At 42.8% G+C, this 15,757-nt stretch overlaps 1 protein-coding gene and 1 long non-coding RNA gene across 4 annotated transcripts in view; one reads left to right on the plus strand and one right to left on the minus strand.

Annotated features, from left to right (window-relative positions):
- The window catches only part of Hdac8 (histone deacetylase 8), a 225,718-nt gene that overhangs the window by 163,402 nt on the left and 46,559 nt on the right, over positions 1-15,757 (minus strand). The gene's annotated exons all lie outside the window — the stretch shown is intronic.
- The window catches only part of LOC128107816 (uncharacterized), a 72,660-nt gene that overhangs the window by 12,456 nt on the left and 44,447 nt on the right, over positions 1-15,757 (plus strand). The gene's annotated exons all lie outside the window — the stretch shown is intronic.

A 15,757-nucleotide genomic window follows, 5' to 3' on the forward strand; every position in this document is an offset into this window, starting at 1 on the left:
GGGATTGAACTCAGGTACTCAGGCTTCACGGCAAGTGCCTTAACTCACTCGCCGTCAGTTTTTATCTTAAACTCCTTTAGTGGACTCAAAAATTCAATGGCTTACCTACAAACACTGGACGGGGGACTTAAACAACAGTTTGAGTGCAATCGATGGAAATTGTGCCTGTTAACCTTTCTAGTTCGAGAAAACACAAACGCCCCGGCAAAGCAGCTGGCCCAGGCACGGTGCATATGCATTTGTATTGCTGCACCTGGGCCTGGCAGACAAGATGGCTGTCTCAAGAGCCAAAGACTTTATGTGCTTGCATCCCCAACCTACGTAAGAGACCCAATTAAATTGACTGGAGTTTAGATTAGGTGTGGATAGGAGGAAATGCCATTGTGTTCCCTGAACTGATCCCAACCTCGGCCAAGTCAAGGGAAAAAGTAAAGTGCTTGTTTTAGAAATGCAGTGAAGGCTTTCAGACTTTCTGGCTTCGGTTGATGCAAATTTAGGGTAATTTCTGACATACAAGAAAAACATATGGATGCTCCTCAAATATCCTTTTGCTCACAGGACTATTCTCTTCCTCAAAGTTTGGCCACGGATCACTAAAGTTGTTCAAAACTTAGATTAAAAATATGTAGGGTCTTGTTATAGCTACATTGACTATAATACTAGCTAGATGGAACACAGGTTGAACATCCCTTATCCAAAATGCTTGGACCAGAAGTGGTGCAGATTTAAGAGTTTTTCAGATTTGAGGATATTTTAAAGACTACCAGTTAAGTATCCTTAATCCTAAAAGTCTCAAATCCAAAAATGCTCTGAAGCCTGCAACTTTCTTTTTTGTGTGTGTGATACTGGGTATTGACTCTGGTCTTTGCACATGCTAGATAAACACACCACCCCTGAATATATATTTCCCAAGCACAACCTAAAACTTATGAATGCTCTTTCTATAAGTTTTCTGAAAATAAGTAGCTAAATTTCAGAAGATATTCATAATATTGTACCTAAATTCTACTTATCATCTTTCATATACAGATAGTGACTTCCTAACAAAAATGGTAATTAGTTCAATTTAACAGTTAAGGAATTTTCCTGAGTAGCCTCATATTTAAAGAAAGGCATCATGCTAAAAAGACAGAAAGTCAAGGGTTTTGCCTGGTACTCAAAGGGCTGATGAAACAAGGCTTGGAATCTTTTTGGCTACTCCTAGAGAATGGACTTCTAGTCCCCAGCAGTACTATGGCTCTGTCATGATGTCTCAGTCTCAGGCAGTTGGCCTAAGAGGGGGCAGTGTATGCAGTCAACCAACAGGTAGGTGCTAAGGAGTTGTTCCATGTTCTGGGGTTGTAGACAACACACAATTTCCTGGATCTTGCCCTTGAAGTGTTTTCAATTGAGTTGAATTGAGCTGAAAGACAATATTTATCTACACACATACATATATAGTTAATACGTGTTCAGCTATATGGAATAGACTACGCTTTCTCAGCCTCCCAGCATCTGGCCCTATACTGGGAACTCCCTTCTAAGTGTCTCTGTGGACTTGTGGTCTCATGTATTCTCATTAGCTCCAACTGAAGCAAGGGAGGAAAAGGCTATTCCTCTTCTACAATTGAAAAACAAGATGATTTATGCCTCTAGGTACTTAAAGAATTGGCCTAAGGTTGCAAAGTCTTAAGCAGTCCTATACTCTTTCTCCTATACTCTCTGCTCACACAGTTTACACTGCCTGTTCAAACTTGTTCAGTGTGAGTCTGACGATGTGACTGCCCTGCTTAAAAGCCCCTTGGTGGGTCCTATAGTACATGGCCTCTGATCTCACTATTCCAAACGTTAGCCACACCACACTTTTCTTTGTTTCTTAAATACAACAGCATGCCTGGCCTCTGTACATACATAGTCTTAGACCTGAGGAACACTTTTTATATTTCCTGAGCCCCCTCATCCTTGAAGACCTGGCTGTGATAACATCCCAGAAGTTCCACATTCTTTCTCCAGGTAGAAGAAATGTATCTCCCCCACTTTGTGTACATGGTCCAAGAATTTATTGGACCATCTTCCATAGTACTTCTCAAACCTGATTATGAGAATTACTTCCTGCAGCCATTTCCCCTGCTAGACCATACACTGTCTGGAAGACGGACTGTATCTACTTTCCTTACCTAGAACAGTACTTGGGCACTTGGTAGAGTCTGAGTAAGTCTGGGAGAGTCTGAACCAACAAATGGTTTTTACTTTCTTTCTTTTTTTTTTTTTTGGTTTTTGAGACAGGGTTTCTCTGTGTAGCTTTGCGCCTTTCCTGGGACTCACTTGGTAGCCCAGGCTGGCCTTGAACTCACAGAGATCCTCCTGGCTCTGCCTCCCGAGTGCTGGGATTAAAGGCGTGCGCCACCACCGCCTGGCGGTTCTTACTTTCAAAGAATTGAACAGAATCAAAATTTTTAGAAAAAATTATTTTTATTGTTTTCTTTGAATAAAGGAGAAAAAAGCCTCCAACTGTATAAATGTGATCAACCAGGAAAATGCTGGAACAGATCATTAAGAAATGGACTGGTTATACCCAAATTAGGAAATTTTAAGGGGCTGTGACTCACTGTACAAATGTCCACCCACTACAACAAATAAACAGAGAAACAAGCATGGATTTTGTAGAAGCCAGCCCTGGGTCAGGAGAGCCATGGCATAAGGCCTTAAAATAAAACATGTGGGAAGAATAGGATATGTTTAATTAGATAGGACTAAAACTAAGTTAGCTATAGCCGTGTTGTTTGGTAGACACACTTGAAATTAAAATGACTTGAAGTTACCTGGGAAACAGGTGGATGTTACTCTGGTGAAACTTAATGCTGGAACCCAAAAGGTAATTCATAAATGTGAAACAACTCAGACGGGTGGGTGCTATGCTGGAAAGCCATATTGGAAGGGCTTCCTGCAGCACAGCATGACCTTCTGGATACCTGATCACAACAGCTTATTGTGCAGTATCAAGCTAGATCGATGAAACTTAGTACTGCTGCTTGGAACCCATGGACAGGCTTTCAACTCCGAAATGACTACTTCCTGGTACATTAGCGTCTGCACTGACAGGCATAGGTATAAGAGGCTACTGCTGTCAGTCGTATCATCTTCCTGTGTTGATGATGAAGATACAAAAAAGTAGCACAAAGTCAGGTATGGTAGTACACACCTATGCTTCCAGCACTAAGGAAGCTGAAGCAGGAGGAATTGGAGTTCTAGGTCAACCACAGCTACAGAGCAAGGTCAAGGCTAGCCTAAACCACAGAGCAAGTTGCTCCCTGAAAATAAACAAAAGCAAAAACCACATCCCCCAGGGCTGGATAGATGGCTCTGATTCCTAGCACCCATGTTGGGTGGCTCACAACCATCTGTAATTCCAACTCCAGAGATCTGCCATCTCTGGCCTCAGGGGGCACCTGCACTCATGTGCACATACACATAATTAAAAACAAAAACCAATCTTTAAAAACACCCAGTAAATAAATATAAAAATATTTCAGAAGGAAATTTATGTGGAATTGAAACACAGAAAACAAAACAAACTAGGGTGTGGTGATATATTGTGTACCCTAAATAAACTTGCCTGAGGATCAGAGGACAGAGCCAGCCACTAGATTAGACATAGAGGCCAGGCAGTGGTGGCACACACCTTTAATCCTATCACTTGGGAGGCAGAGATCTGTCTGGATCTCTGTGAGTTCAAGCCACACTGGGCTACATGAGACTGAACCAGTATAGGAGAGAAATAGAGCCAGGCAATGGTGGCACCCACCTTTAATCCAAGCACTTGAGATCTCATGCCTTTGCTTGGGAAGCACACATGCCTTTAATCCCAGGAAGTAATATGGCAGGGCAGAGAAAGGTATATAAGGCTTGAGGAAATAGGAACTCACTCTCTTTAGGCTGAGGATTTCATAGAGGTAAGAACTAGTGGCTGGCTGTTCTGCTTCTCTGATCTTTCAGCTTTCACCCTGATATCTGGCTCTGGGTTTTTTATTAAAAGACTAAGATTCAAACAACACTAGGGGCCAGCGCTCTGTTTTTTTTTTGTTTGTTTGTTTTAATTAAAAGACCATCAAAGATTCGAACAACACTTGGGGCCAGCGATATGGCTCAAGGCTCAGTTAGTAAAGCATTTGCTGTGTAAGCAGGAGGACTTAAGTTTGGATCCTCAGGACCCATGTAAATAGCTGGTGCAACACAGTCTGTGACTGTACTCCCAGCACTGGAGAGGCAGTGCTTGCTAGCCAGTCTAGCCAATCAGTGAGCTCCAGGTTCAGTGAAAGACCCCCTCAAACAATAAGGTCTCAGAGAGCAGATAAAGAAAATACCTAACATTGCTTTCTGGCTTCTACACACATGGTAGCACATGTGTGCACATATACAAACACATATACACACAAAACAGAAACACAAATAACAGCAGTGTTGTAGTTAAAGTAGGACAGGTGGGAAGTCAGTGGACGTTTGGGAGTCCAGAATCCTATTTCGTCAGCCATTCCTTACTTTCTACAACTGCTTTGGAGGCACCTTCAAGGAAAGCCTATAACAGGTGCTGTGGGAAAGGTTTTGATACATGGGACAGAGCTTTATATTAATTAAAACATTAGCTCATGCTCACTACTGGCTAGCTCTTGCACTTAAAAACTCATCCCATTTCTGTTAATCTATATGTCGCCATGTATTCTGTGGCTTTACCTGTATGCCATTACATGCTGCTCCCTGGACGGCAGGCTGGTGTCTCCTGACTCAGCCTTCCAGCCTTCCCACAATTCTTCTTGTCTGCTTATCCTGCCTATACTTCCTGCCTGGCTGCTGGCCAATCAGCATTTTATTTATCAACCAATCAGACCAACACATTCACAGCATACAAAGCGATATCCATAGCACTTTCCTTTTTTTTTTTCAAAAAGGAAGGTTTTAACTTTAACATAGTAAAATTACATATAATAGAACAGTTATCAAGCAAGAATTACAGTTACAATATCTAGTCTATTTGTATTTGGCAAAATTTAAAAAATATTCTATATTTGTAAGTCTAAAGTTTTATATCTAATTTATCATAACCAAGGAAAATTATAGCTATCTAGTCTTCAACTACATCAAAGACCTCAGAAGGATATAATATTACCTAAGTAAACAGGAAATGCATCGTAAGCAACTTCCAAAAATTTAGAGTGACAGAGACAGCTGCCTGCCTGGACAGTCATCCAAAGTTCCTCTGTAACATTGGGGCATCCATCTTCAGCCCATAGGCCTAGAGTCTTTCTGTCATTTTTTTCTCTGTGTCCTGTAGAATGTCTGGCAGTTTCCTCTGCAAAGCAGGAACCTAAAGGACCATCTCGCCTTGCAAAGTTCAGTGGTCACCTTTCTATGGGTCCTGCATGTCCAGTCGATACATTTTCTCAAGCAGTCCAGGCAAGAGCATTTTCTTGCCCAAATGGCTATTTCTGCCAAGAAGAAGATAAACTCCATATGGAGTTTCTTTGATGCCCATCTTTGGCATCAAATCAATGCTCCTAGGAGCAGACATGTCTCATTGTCCAGAAAGTCTTAAGTTTTAAAAAAACATTTTAAATGCCACATTCTGTAGGTCTTTGAAGTGTTTGAAGATTACCTACCTAATTGAATTATATCTATGTATACCTAGAAAACTTAACATGACTATAAGTTTGACTTTCATAGAAGACTAATTATTGTGTCCTCACAGTTCTGCAGCCACTCAGACCCAAGTAAACACACAGAGGCTTATATTAATTAAAGCTGCTCAGCCATTAGCTCATTATCATATTATCATTCCATTACTGACTAGCTCTTGCACTTAAACTCAGCCCATTTCTGTTAATCTATATGTTGCCATGTGTTCCGTGGCTTTACTGGTATGCCATTACATGCTGTTCCCTGGATGGCAGGCTGGCGTCTCCTGACTCAGCCTTCCAGCCTTCCCACAATTCTCCTTGTCTGCTTATCTTGCCAATACTTCCTGCCTGGCTACTGGCCAGTCAGCATTTTATTTATCAACCAATCAGAGCAACACATTGATAGCATATAGAGCGATATCCACAGCAATTAATTATAGTCAATGTGCTATGCATTAGATCTCAGAACTTACTCATCTTGTAGAAACTGCAGCTTCTTGTCCCTTATCCAACACCTCCCTAAGCCCTTGGCAACCTCATTCTACTTCCCATTTCTGCCTGGTTGACTTAGTTTCTAAGTGGTTTTTTGGTGGTGATGCGGACTGAACTCAGAGCTTCATTCGTACTATCAGTGAGCCTCACTAGCCCACATTCTTGGGTTTAAGGTAGATCATGTGATATTTGTCTTCTGTCTTTCTGTGTCTGGCTAATTTTGTAAATTCATGTTTGTTGCAGATAGCAGGATTTCCCTCTTTTTATGGCTTACTTGTATTGCATTTATATATACAAATTTGAGGACCAATTTTGAGGGCAAACTGGGCTTACTTAACACATGAATCTGTATTGAGTACACTCTGCTGTACACTCTCAGAATAATGATGAACAAAACAGATTAACACCCTCTTCTCAAGGATCTCATCATATAGGAGAAATGTAGAACAGATGGTAAACAGGTTATAAAAATAACAATAAAACAGGACATTGATTAGAAAAATAATACAGAAACATGACAGAATAACAGGGTGACTTAGGGCTTAGGCAGTTTAGTCAGGGAAAGCTTCTCTGAGGAGGTGGCACCAGAACCATACATGAAAAGTGAAGGAGACTAGCCACCTTGAGATGGAAAGGGCTCTCAGTCAGAGGGACTGGGCCTGCCGGAGCTCTGAGGCTCTGAACCTTCCTGGTCTGCGTGGGCAGCTGAAGGCAGTCAGCGCGGCTCCTCGGGTAATGAAGACGAGAGAGTGGCACAAGAGGTGCCCAGGACCAAAGCAATGGGGCTTGGAGGCGGCAGGAAGTTTGGACTTCCCAGGGAGATGGAAAGGCCCTGGAGGGCTTTGTGCAGAGGAAGGGGAGGCCCTGAAGGAAGCTGACCTCACGGTACACAGGGTTCCTGGGTAAGTTTTCGGTATAGGGCAGAATGGACTCAAGTGCACCGGGGGGAACTAGGTGGGGCAGAGAATTTGGGGGGCAGAACTGTTGCTGACAAAGGATATAAAGCAAAAGAAAGTGCCAGAAGGAGGGTTTCTTCAGATTACTTGGAGTTGCCAGCTTTGACAGTTTACTCCTGTTGTCACGGTCACTGAGAGCTCACACTGAGTCCCCTGACTGAAGGTCCTTTTCACTCAATTAATTGCTTCTAATTGCTCACAGAATGAGATGGCAGGAAGAATCATTTCGTTTCTACAGAGTGTCTCTGTATTTCTGTGCAGGAGCCCACCTGTATACTCTCGAGCTACTTTGCCACGGTTAGCGACCCTAGTCAGTTTTCTCAAGCACAACCCTAAGTGCAGCTGCCTATTTTTCCCAGTTCCAGAGCTAAAATGACCAAGTGACACTGGGAAGAAAACAGATACTTAACTGTAGACATACCATCAAACAGTTAGGGCTCCCTAATGGGTATGCCTTCAAGGATGCTCAGCAATTCTTTGACTTTTCTCAAATTGCCTTTCTCATTCCGCACAGGGCCTATTACAAACTTACCAAGATCCAAGGCCCCCTGCTCCAAATTCCATCCCATCTAGACTAAAATTCAAAGCATGGCCATGCTCTACAAGTCCTTGCATGATGTGACTCCTGGCAGTTTTTCTAGCTTCTTGTACCCCTGTCCCTGCTACTCACTCCGGCCATACTGGCCTTCTTTTTGGTCTTACAAATGTCGAGGGGATGATGGTGTGCAACTGCACTTTTACGTTTGCTTTGCAGGAACTTCCAAGCACTTTCTGAAGTGACTGGACCCTTTTACAGTCCACCAGCAGTTCACAGTTGTTCCAATTTGTCTATGTCCTCACCTACACTTGTTATTATGTCTTTGAATCTAACATCCCAGTGGGTGTGAAGAGGGACCTCACTGTCGTTTTAATTTGCATTTGCTTAATGACTAATGATGTTGAACATCTTTTCAAGTGTTTATTGGCCGTTTATGCCTTTTCCTTGAAAAAAAAGTTTATTCAAATCCTTACCCATATTTTATTTTATTTATTTTCTGGAGACTGTCCTTGAATTCATAATCCTCCTGCTTGCCTGCCAAGTGCTAGAACTGCGAGTGTCTAACATGGACTGCACTTCATGTTTTAATTGTGTAGGGTTTTGTCCATTTTTTATTTTTGGTCTTTTAATCAAAATTTTATCATTTATTATAGAAAATTAATTATCATAAATGTGAAGGTACATTTCTGGACTCTTTTTTTCACCAGTATTGGGGATTGAACCTAGGGCCTCACACATGTTAGGCAAATGCTAACTTATTTCTAGATTCTTAATTCTAAATTTTAGCTACTAGACCACCAGAGAAGCACACAATTCTTAATTCCATGACATCAGTTTGTATTTCTGTTCTTAGGTCAGTACCAATACTTCAAACTTGTTCTTTTCCAGGAGTGCCTTAGTGTCGTAGGTTTCTGATACTCCATATGAATTTTTAAATTAGTTTGTCAATTTGTTCAAAAAGCCAGCTGGCCAGGTATGGTGGCACACACCTGTACTCCCAGCACTCAGAGGCCAGAGGATTAGTTAAGGTCATCTTCAGTTACATAGTGAGTTCACAGCTAGACTGGGCTACACGAGGCCTTGTCAAAAAAAAAAAGGGAGCTGGAATTGTGATAGGATTCATGCTGAATTAGAGAAATACTATGGAGGACCATAAAATTCAGTAATATGAAGTGCAAATGATTTTTAATAAATTTACTAAGCTGTGGAATCATCATTATAAATTAGATTTAGAACATTTTCATCCATCCAGTAAGATCCCTCATGCCTATTAACAGCTAATCCCTGTTCCTATTCCCAGACTCAGGAAATCTCCATTCTACTTTCTTTCTCTGTAGATTTGTTTTTCTGTACATTTCCTATAAATACAATTATAGACTATCTGCTCTTTCCTAACTGGCCTCTTTTACTTAGCATAATTTTTCTTTGAGACAAGGTTTCTCTGTGTAGCCCTGGCTGTCCTAGAACTCACTCTGTAGACCAAACTGGCCTCAAACTCAGAGAGATCCATCTGCCTCTGCCTCTTGAGTGCCGGGATTAAAATGTGTGCCATCACTGCCCAGCACATAATTTTTTTTTTTTTTTTTTTTTCGAGACAGGGTTTCTCTGTGTAGCTTTGCGCCTTTCCTGGAACTCACTTGGTAGCCCAGGCTGGCCTCGAACTCACAGAGATCCGCCTGGCTCTGCCTCCCAAGTGCTGGGATTAAAGGCGTGCGCCACCACCACCCGGCTCCAGCACATAATTTTTTAAAATTATGAGTATTTTAGCCAGGCGGTGGTGGCGCACGCCTTTAATCCCAGCACTCGGGAGGCAGAGCCAGGCGGATCTCTGTGAGTTCGAGGCCAGCCTGGACTACAGAGCAAGATCCAGGAAAAGGCGCAAAGCTACACAGAGAAACCCTGTCTCGGAAAACCAAAAAAAAAAAAAAAATTATGAGTATTTTAAAGAATAGTTTTAGACTAACACAATAGAACAAACAAAACCCCCAAACCCCAAGCAGCTAGAACAGAGTTGCCATATCCCCTTCCTCCAGCTGTGAGACTACAGTATTCCTAACATCTTTATTAACACGGTGCATTTATTGCAATATTGACAGTATTACTAACTAAAGGCCATAGCTTACATTAGGGTTCACGCCTGGTATCACATGTTATTTTTTTCACAAATATACGATGCCATATGTTTACTGACACAGAGTCATATAGAATAGTTGCACTGCTCTAGAAAGCCGTGTGTACCATCTGCTCACCTTCCCCTCCTCTCCCACCTTCTCCTCTGAGTCCTTGGCAACCACTAATCTTTTTAACAGTCTTTATAGTTTTGCCTTTCCTAGAATGTCAGAGAGTGGGAATCATACCAAATATAGCCTTTTCAGGTAGTGTTCATTTACCTAATAGTGTGTACTTAAGATTTTGCTGGGTTTTTTTTCATGGTTTAATAGTTCATTTTAAATTGCTGAATAATTTTCCATTGGATGGATATAACACAGTGTATTTACCTACTCAGCTACTGATGGGCCGGCCTTAGATTCACAGTGACTGGATTGCCTCTGCTTCCTAAGTGATAAGATTACAGGTGTGTGCCACCACACCTGGCTAAGATGCATTTATTTTATTTTATGTGTATTAAAATATTTTGTCTGCATGCCTGTATGTGCACCACCGTGTGTGTACTTGGTGCCCAAAGAGGCCAGAAGAGGTTGTGAGATTTCCAGCACCCACATGGCATCTCACTGCCATCTGTAACTCCGGTTCCAATGGATCTGACACTCTTCTAACCTCCAAGGGCATCATCGGGCATGCACGTGGTACATATATATACACACAGACAAAACTCCTACACACATCCAATCCAATCCAATCCAGTCCAATCCAGAACCACTCCTCACACTTCTGCCTTTCATGGCAGTAGCCTTGTGTAGTGCATGCCAGCTGCATGCTAGAGGTCTCAGACTTGCACTTTCTCGACTTCCGTCTTCATATATAGATTCAGGGTACAAATCTGGGGAAAGGACATTTTGTAAGTGGTGCTGTGCGCTTCCTGTCACGCCAGGAGGCATTATGTCAGCTGTTCTGCTGTTGGCAACACTGGGTTGAATCACTCGTATAGCCCAGTGGTGGAAGCTTTTCTCGTTGTAAGTGTGCATTTCCCGCTCTGTAATTAGTATGGAATCTGTGGAGTGATAATTTGAGACTGTGTGAATCTCCTGTTCCTGAAGACCTTTTTGCTCAATGGTTTTAGCATCCATTCGGCGATCTTTGCTAGAATCAATCATTATACGGTCAGATCTGCAAAATAGTGATTTTTGTTTGTTTGTTTGTTTTTTGTTTTTCGAGACAGGGTTTCTCTGTGTAGTTTTAGTGGCTGTCCTGGAACTCACTCTATTGCCCAGGCTGGCCTCGAACTCACAGAGATCCGCCTGGCTCTGCCTCCCGAGTGCTGGGATTAAAGGCGTGCGCCACCACCGCCCGGCTTTATAGTGATTTCCTATCCTACTGTTACTACACATTAACCAGTGCTCTGCTAGAAAGATCTTCCTTTCTTTCAGAATGCCACTACAGACACAAATAAAAACTACTGTAATTGATTTTCTATCAATATAATCTATTTCCATCTATTTATTTACATGTTTCTTTTTTTTCATTTTTCTTTATTAAGAAATTTTCTACTCACTCCACATACCACCCACAGATCCCCCTCCTCCCTCCTCCCACCCCTCAGCCCTCTTTTCCAAGCCACCCCACATCTCCACATCCCCCAGATCAAGGTCTCCCATGGGGAGTCAGCAGAGCCCAGCACACTGAGCCTAGGCAGGTCCAAGCCCCTTCCCACTGCACCAAGGCTGAGCAAGGTGTCACACCACAGGCACCAGATTCCCAGAAGCCTGCCCATGCACCAGGGACAGATCCCGATCCCCCTGTCTGGGTGCCCCCCAAACAGTTCGCGCCAAACAACTGTCTTCCGTATCCAGAGGGCCTAGTCCAGTCCCATGGGGGCTCCACAGCCACCAGTCCACAGATTATGGGCTTCCACTAGTGTGGCCGGTCATCTCTGCATGTCCTCCTATTTACATGTTTCTTATACACATGTATGTATACATACATGCATACACATTCTAGGTTGGCTGGCCTACAGTAAAGACCTAAAAGTGATGTGTGAAAGTAGCAGTGAGCATCATTAATGTCTAGACTGTGGTACTGACCTGCCATTCCCTACTGAGAGGAACCAGGGCTCCCGAGAGAAATGGCTAGGTCCAGGGCTAGAGAACTGTGGCAACCTTACTCACCGGAAGCCAAGATGCAAAACAACGGGTGGTGTCGGACACATGGGAGCTGCTGAGTGGGGCTTTGCTTGGCCAAATTTGTAAAAGTGCTTTGAGTGTGCCTCATCACTTCAGCTTCCTCTTCTCTTCTTTCTTCTCCTGTTCTTCCCTCTCCCCCTTTTTTTCTCTCCCTCCCTTTATTTCCTCGTCATTCATTTGTCCCTCAGTCTGCTCTTTGTATACTCCTGTACAAACAAAATGTGCTAGAAATCTTCTGACTGCCGAATCCAGCAGACCCCTCCCAGTCCTCACCACGCTAAGTCTCCCTGCCACTCACAACCACTCCCCTTCCAGGGTTAGGCTTTCTCTTCTCATCTGATCAGGGATGAATCTACACCTGGCCAAGCAGGAAAAGAACCAAAAGCTAATGGGGGAGGGGAATCTGGCTTCGAGAACGGCTGGTGTGTGTGTGTGTGTGTGTGTGTGTGTGTGTGTGTGTGTGTGTGTGTGTGTGTGTGTGTTGGTGGGCACATCTTATCCATCTTGGTGATCAGAGAGCTTAGTGGGTGGAGACCAATAGGTACACACAGATGGGGCCTATGCTCTGTGGCACCTACAGAAAGCCATTACTCTCCTTAGAGCCTCAGGTTTCAGATGCATCCAAATGGATTTATTTATGAGACTGATGACCCGAGTTCAGTCCCAAAACCCAAACAGTAGAAGTAGAGAACTGACTTGCATGTGCACATCACATATACACACACACACACAAATAAATGTAAGTTAAATTTTTTTAAAAACAATATTCTGTGTATATACACTGTGAACTATAAAGCTTTAGAGTTAAAAAAACGTTTATTTCATACCTCCATTTGGTATTTATTTGCTTATTTTATATATTTTTGGGACAGTTTCCTGGAGCAGTGAATGGCCTTGAGTTCTGATTCTTCTCCCAGGTACAGGCATGCACCATCACAACTAGCTTCTGTTTGGTATTTCTTCCCCCCACACAAACTAAACTTCTCTTGATTCTGGGATTGCCCACAAGCACCTCCCGTTTCCTCCCTTCGGTTTGCGACAGAAGACCTTGCATTCCAGCTGCTTGTTTCTGTGGTCTTCTGCAACGGTCCTGCTGGGATTCCTGCTCTCAAACTCACCAGTGTTGGACAGTTTGATCTTTACCTCACTTGATTAACATTTGACACTAGCAAACATATATGAAATCTTTCTCTTGCTTGAAACAGAGTTAATGCCATCGGTGTGCCAGAACTGGCTGATGGCTGGTTGGTGAATATTAAAGAATTTCTGCAAGCCCTTGGGAGTATTTAAAACATCCAGCTTGGCAACTATTATAAATTGGAGCTTTATCTTTTTCTGAAAGCTGCTTTGTCATCATAGTACTTGTTACTGTTTCTGTAAAGCAACACATGCTCAGGAGAAAACTATTCAGCCATTCATACTTTTAACAAGAAATGCAGTTATCTGAAATCCCACCACCCAGCTGACAAACAGGCAGAAAGTGTTTGCTAGGGAGCTATTTTATAACCTTTCCACACCATGCTCCAGACAGTCCATCTGTAAGTTCAGAGCGGTGTCATGTTAATGGCTGTATAGTACTCTGTCGTTATTGGCTATAACCAATTCTATTGTTGAAAAGATTGCTTTTGTTATCATGATGCTGAAGGCAATATCATTACATGTCTCTAAAAATACATTTGTATAATCTTCTATATCCTCTAGGTTTATTAATTCTCAAAAGACTGAAGTCTAATAGAATCTCTCATTTTTCATTCTGATACATATTGCTAAACGGTTCTCCAGGAATTTACATTCCCATCTGCACTGATGACATAACACTGTGGCATGCCAGAAACATGCTTTTGCTTGAGTGTTAGGGAAACTGCACCTCTTTTCATATTTATAGGCCATGCATAGGTCTTTGAATAGCTGCCTTTTCTTCATGTCCTTGACCTGCTTTGTAAAGATAGAAGACCCTCTTGTTTATCAGTTTCTTTCCTTAGAACCCCTACACTCTGACACTCTGTAGTGCTGCAGCCCATGCTCAGCCTTCCACGGCTTTGTCGCCTGCTTGCCCCTTAGCTACGTGACTCGCTTTCCTTAGTGAACTCATCCACTCTTTTGATCTTAATTAACATTAAACCTATAACAACATTAATAGTCTCGATAGTAATGGTGCTATTAATAGTTCGACTACATTTGCTGAGCATCCACTATGTCAGGATTATGTGAAATAGGCCAGTTGTTCCTTATAGTCATCCTACAAGGAGGCGCTATCTGAATCTCTTTCTTATCCACGAGGAAAGGGAGTCAGGAAGGTTGGAGCAGCTCACTCAAGGTCATGAAGTTAGTGTGTAAGGGCTGAGATTCAAACTCTAGATCCCATGACTGTGTGCTGTATGCCACCTCTCCCACAGTCAGCAAAACGTGGCTCACAGGCCAAATCCAGCCTATCATGGATTTCTGCAAATGCCATTTTTAAAAAAGTTTTTGAGACAGGGTCTCACTATGTGGCTCTGGCTAGCCTGGAGCTTGTTGTACACCAATCTTGCCTAGAATTCCAGAGATCCGCCTGCCTCTGCCTCCCAGGTGCTGAGATTAAAGGTGTGCACCACCATGCCCAACTCTGCAAATAACATTTGATTGGAATACAGATGTCTTACAGTCTACAAAACCTACAACACTAATGGGACCACTAGAGAAATGTGTCTGTCTCTGATGTGTGTGTATATAGATGATTCCCCAAAGCTACAACTGTAGCACTGACCTATTAGAATCTAAGTTCTCTATATACTGACTAAGTATTTGCAGCCAGATGGGTTGGGTTGGGTTTGGAGGCAAATGTTCCATCACTGACCTGCATCCCTGGCTCCACTTCTTCCATCTCAGTACACTCAAAAGTGGATTTGAAGACAGCAGCTCCTGTCATTCTTCACCTTGCACTCTATGTTCTAGCCTTGGGATGTGGCATGCAGGCTGCCAGCGCTCAGTTTCCCACCCATGGCAGATCTCATTATTTTCCCCATTAAGTCCAGAAGAGGCCTTGAACTCTTTCATAATATAGCCTTTTTGAAGGTCTGACCTGACACTGGCAAGAGAAGACACTATGGAGCTGGAGTCAAGGACTGTTTAGTAGGTAGAACCAGCAGAATGTGGAGAGAATGGAGGCCTGTGTGTCTACATTTCATCAGGTTAGAGACACCTGCAGTCAGCTATTGCCGGTCACACAGATATGCATATGATACACAATCTATTTCTCATTCCTGTAGCTGGGCCGCACTGAACTTTTCATCAAGCCATTTCAAAACCCCACATTCCTTTATGTGAGTCTGCATCCTAGAATACCATACACACCCTCTTCTGCCTCCCAGCCCCACTTTCCATGTCTGACAACAGCTCAGATGTCACTACCATAAAGCCTTTTTCCCACACCTCCATGTGAAGTAGCTGTTTCCTACATGCGCCCTGCTGGCTCTGCACTCTCACACTTCCTATATTTATCTTTTCATAGGTTGGTCTGTCTGCCCCATTAGGTGAGAGCTTCTTAGGAACAGGCTCCATGTCTTATTTCTCTTTGCACCAGTGGTGTCCAGAAGTGTCCAGGACAGCTGTCATTCTGACAAATTAAAACACAAATACATTGATTGCAGTTATCATCATTGACCCAGACAAGTACTTGGTATATTCTTGACTTGAACACCTTCTCTGTACTTTCTGCTGTCAGTTCTGGGACAGACCTCCATCATTTGCCTCATGCAGTACTGTTCCAACCTTCTTGAGTCTGACCTTGGCCTCTTGTATTATCCCACGTTCACCAAAATCTTCTGAAGTTTCACTGTG

This window comes from Peromyscus californicus, unplaced genomic scaffold, assembly GCF_007827085.1.
Source record: "Peromyscus californicus insignis strain IS unplaced genomic scaffold, ASM782708v3 Scaffold_10__1_contigs__length_136768540, whole genome shotgun sequence".
In the NCBI taxonomy this organism is placed as follows: Eukaryota; Metazoa; Chordata; class Mammalia; order Rodentia; family Cricetidae; genus Peromyscus; species Peromyscus californicus.